Consider the following 5000-nt stretch of genomic DNA (forward strand, 5'->3'; position numbering starts at 1 on the left):
AAGAACGATAATACAACCATTATTAACAATGGAAACTTCCGATATCTGAATTCCGGTGTGAAATTCCTTAGACTTCAGAAGAGGCGCTATCACCCCGGCGTGAAGGAGGGGCAATCACCCGTTAATGCTTCACTGTTTTTGCTCTCCGCGGTGTTGACTTGAGGTAAATGAATTCTTCGCTACGTATCGGCGGGTGTGCTCCAAATTATATTATGTTATATCATGAATATGCACGACACACACACATATACATATTTCAAGAATACGAGTATAAGTGTGTGTGTGTGTGTGTGTGTACACAAACACACGCACACACAAATATATATAAACATATATTTATATATATATATATATATATATATATTATATATAAAAATTATATATGTATGTATATATATACATATATATATATATATAAATATATATATTCTCTATATATATATATATATATACATATAATATACATATATATATACTTATTATAATATATATAGATATAGATCTAGATAAGTGTCGAACTACGGATGAGCAAGGAAGGGGGCCCCTGCTCTACAAAATCTAATAGATAGAGAGTGACACATCCAAACAGCGATAATGGGCAGAGTGAGAAGAAAATCCCAGTCATTAAGACAATTCTATTAAGGGAAAATACCGAGAACCACCAATGGGAATGCTAATTACTTCGTTAATGATAAGGGAAGAATCAAGTTACCTCGATATGTGAACTCGGACGGCAAGAGGGCCCTGCCTAAAATCTGTGAGAGTGACGAATTACTCGCGTTTTTGGCGGTGGAAGAAAATCCCAGTCCTTTTAAAGGGAATTTTTTTAGGGGAAAATACGTGTCCCCAAGGGGGGCTAAACTTCTTTATGGAAGGGTAGGTTAGACCTCGAAGCGGGGAGGGCGAGGGCTGGGTTTTTGGTCCCCCGAGGGCCGGTTTGGGGGGTTTTTTGGAGAATGCGGGTGTAGGGAGTGGGTGGTGTTTGTTTCTCAGGGTTGGTTTTGGTTGGGTTTTTTGGGTTGGGGTGGGGGTAGTTGTTTGTGTGACATGGGGGTGGGGGGTGTGGAAAGGGGGGGGTTTTTTCAAATTATTTTACAATCAAATAATTATGTGTTGTGTTTGTGTGTTTGGTGTGTGTGTGTGTGTGGGTTGTGGGTTTGTGGGGGGGGGTGGTGGTGGTGGTGGTGTGTGTGTTAGTGTGTGTGTGTGTGTGGTGGGTGTGTGTTTGTGTTTTTGGGTTTGTGTGGTGTGTTTGGGTTTGTTTGTGTGTGGGTGTTGTGTGTGTGTGGTGGTGGTGTGTGTGTGGGGTATGGGGGTGGTGTGTGGTGTTTTTTTGAGTTTTGTGTGAGGGTTTTTGTGTGTGTGATTTTTTGGGGTTTTGTGTGTGTGTGTTATATCTATATATATTGTGGTGTAGGGTGTGTGTGTTTTGTGTTTGTGTGTGTGTGTGTGTGTGTGTGTTGTGGTGGTGTGTGGGGGTTGTGTATTAGGGGTTGGGTGTGTTGTGTTGTGTGTGTGTGTTTTTGTGGTGGTGGGTGTGTAGTGTGTGTGTGTGTGTGTGTGTGTGTGTATCGGGGGGGGTTGGTGGGGGGTGTGTAGGGTATGAGAGGGGAGACGGCGAGAGAGAGGGGGGGCGAGAGAGAGGAGGGAGGAGCGACGAGAGAGAGGAGAGGAGAGAGGGGCGAGGAGAGGAGGTTGAGTTTTGGTGGTTGTGTGTTTGGAGTTTTTTGGTGGTGGTGTGGGGGTTGTGGTGTGTGAAAGTTTGGGTTGTTATGTGAAAGTGTGTTTTGTGGTTTTGTGTTTTTTTGTTGTGAGTGGTGGTGGTGGTGGTGGTGTGGGTGTGTGGTAGGGGTGGGGGGGGGGGGGGGGGGGGGGGGGGGGGGGGGGTGGAGTGAGTGTGTGGTGTGGGTGTGGTGTGTGTGTGTGTTTTGGGGGTTTTGTGGTTGTGTGTGTGTGTGTGGTGCATGGTGTGGTGTGTTTTTTGTGGTGTGTGATGTTTTTGTGTATGTTGGTGTGTGTTGTGTGTGTTTGAGTGTGTGTGTGTGTGGTTTGTATGTGGTGTGTGTGTGTGTTTTGGGTTTAAATTGTGTGTGTGTTTGGTGTTTTTATATGTTTATAAAAAATTCTATAATATACAAACTATTATATATATATATATAGGTGGAGTGTGTGTGTGTGTGTGTGGGTGTAGTGTTGGTGTGGTGTGTGTGTGGTGTGTGTGTGGTGTGTGTGTGGGGTGTGTGTGTGGGGGGGTTTGGGTGTTTGTAGGGGGTTGTTTTGTTTGTGTGGGGTGGGGTGTGTGTGTGTGTGTGGTGGGGTGTGTGGTGTGTGTGTTGTGTGTGTGTGTAATGTGTGTTTGTTTGGGTTGGGGTGTGGTGTGAGTGTGTGTTTTGTGTGGTGTGTGAGTGTGTGTGTGTGTGTGTGTTTGTGGTGGTGTGGTGTTTGTGTAGGGTTGGTTTATGTGTGGTGTGTGTTGTGTGGGGTGTGTGTTGTATGTGTGTTTGTTTTTGTGGGTGTGTGTGTTTTGGTGTGGGGGGGGTTGGGTGTTGTATGGTGTTTTGGTGAGTGTGTGTGGGGTTGTGGTTGTGTGGGTGTTGTTGTGTGTGTGTGTGTGTGTGGGGTGTGTGTTGGTGTTTGTGTGTGTGTTGTGTGTGTGGTGTGTGTGGTTGTGTGTTTGAAAGTGGGGTGTAGTGTGTGGTGTGTGTGGTGGTGTGTTAGTTGGGTGTGTGTGTGTATCGTGTGGTGGTGTGTGTGTGTGGGTGTGTGTGGTGGTGTTTGGTGTTTTTGGGGTGTGTGTGTGTGTGTGGGGTGGTGGATATCATGTGTGTGTGTGGGTTTGTTAATGTGTTGTGTGTGTTGTGTTTGTGTGTGTGTGGTGTGTGTGTGTGTTTGTGTTGGGTGGTGGGGTGGATGGTGTGGTGTTGTTTGGTTTTTGTGGGGTGATGTGTGTGGTGGTGTGTATGTGTGTGTGTGTGAGTGTGTGTGTGTTTGGTGTTTGGAGAGTGTTTTGAGGGGGGGGGGGTGTGTTTGTATGGTGGTGTGTGTGTGTGCGTGTGTGTGTGTGTGTGTGTGTGTGTGTGTGTGTGTGTTTTGTGTGTTTTTTTGTGTGTGTGGGGTGTGTGTGGTGTGGTTTTGGTGTGGGGGGGGTTGGGGTTCTCTCAATATAATATCTATTTATCTCTCTATTCACTCTAATTTTAAAAATAAAGTGTGTGGTTGTGTGTGTGGTGGTGTGTGTTGTGTGGTGGGGTTTTTGGGGGTTTGGGGTGTGGGTTGTGTGTGTGGGGTGTGTTGTGGGTGTGGTGTGTGTGAGTGGTGTAGTGTGTGAGTGTGTTTTGTGGTGATGTGTGGTGTGTATATTTGTGTGTGAATCTTGTGTGTGTCATGGTCTGTGTGTTTTTGTGTGTGAGTGAGAGTGAGAGTGAGTGTGAGTGGAAGTGGTTGTTGTGAGAGTGTCTGTGCTGTGTGGTGTTTGTAGTTGTTGTGTGTGTGTGTGTGTGAGTTTGTGTGGTGTGGTGCGAGTGTGTGTCTCTATATATATCTATCTCAATCGATACTCTCTATACTCTATATTTGCGAGAGAGGGAGCGCGCGCGCGCGCACGAGAGCAGCGCGCGGAGATAGGGTTGATTTTTATATTATATATATATATATATTATATATAATACCTATATATATATATATATATGATTGATATATATACATATATATGATTTATACAGTATACCATATATAAATATATAATATATATATAAATAATATATATATAGATATTATATATATTATATATATATATATATATATGTATTTATATATATGTGTGTGTGTGTGTGGGGATCTGCGTGTAGGTGTGTGTGTGTATGTGTGTGTATATATTTATATATATATTTTTATAATATATATATATATATATATTTATATATATATATTTATATATATATTTTTTATTTTAATATATATATATGATATATATATTGACTTATATATATACATTTATATGTATAGATACATAAAATATTATAATATATATATATATATATATATATATATATATATATATATTTACATATTTACTTTATATATTATATATATTTATATATCTATACATTATATATATTTATACATATATACATACACAGAAAACACAAAACACACAAACACACACACAACACACACACACACACATTATATATATTATATATATATATATATATATAGTATATATATATATATAAAAAAATAATATAATAAATAATATATACTAAAAGAGTAGATAATGAATAATAATACATTTCTATATAAACATAAACATTTATATTTATATTATATTATATATTATATATTTATTATATATTTATTTATATAATATATTATATTTATACTATATACATATATATATTAGATGTATATATGTTATATATATATATATATAGGATATATAGTTATTTATATATATATATATATTATATATATATATATATATGCATATTATATAATTATAAATAAAAAATATATATTATATATATTTATATATATATATTTATCTGAGTATAAAGTTATATATGTATAAAATAAAGATAGATGTAATGTATGTGTTATACACACATATATATATAGATATAAATTTTACATATATATTTTAGTTTATATATATTTATATATATTTATATATATATTATATATATATATGTATATTTATTGTATGGCTTATATATAATATTATATATATATGATATATTTTTATATATATATTATATACATATATAGTATATATATTTACTATATATATATATATATATATATATCTTGGTAGGATAATATATATATATATACATATATATCTATATATACTTATATATATATATATATATATATAAATAATTAATATATATAATTATATCATATATATATATATATTTATATATATATATTATATATGTATGTATGTTATACAAACACACACACAAACACACAGACACGCAAACACACACATCACAAAA

At 36.4% G+C, this 5000-nt stretch overlaps 1 protein-coding gene across 1 annotated transcript in view; it reads left to right on the forward strand.

The window, feature by feature from the left end:
• The window catches only part of LOC122259582 (QRFP-like peptide receptor), a gene marked incomplete in the record, with an annotated part of 211479 nt that overhangs the window by 939 nt on the left and 205540 nt on the right, over positions 1–5000 (forward strand).

This window comes from Penaeus japonicus, unplaced genomic scaffold, assembly GCF_977035675.1.
Source record: "Penaeus japonicus unplaced genomic scaffold, GWHDUDI00000001_assembly GWHDUDI00000021, whole genome shotgun sequence".
Lineage (NCBI taxonomy): Eukaryota > Metazoa > Arthropoda > Malacostraca > Decapoda > Penaeidae > Penaeus > Penaeus japonicus.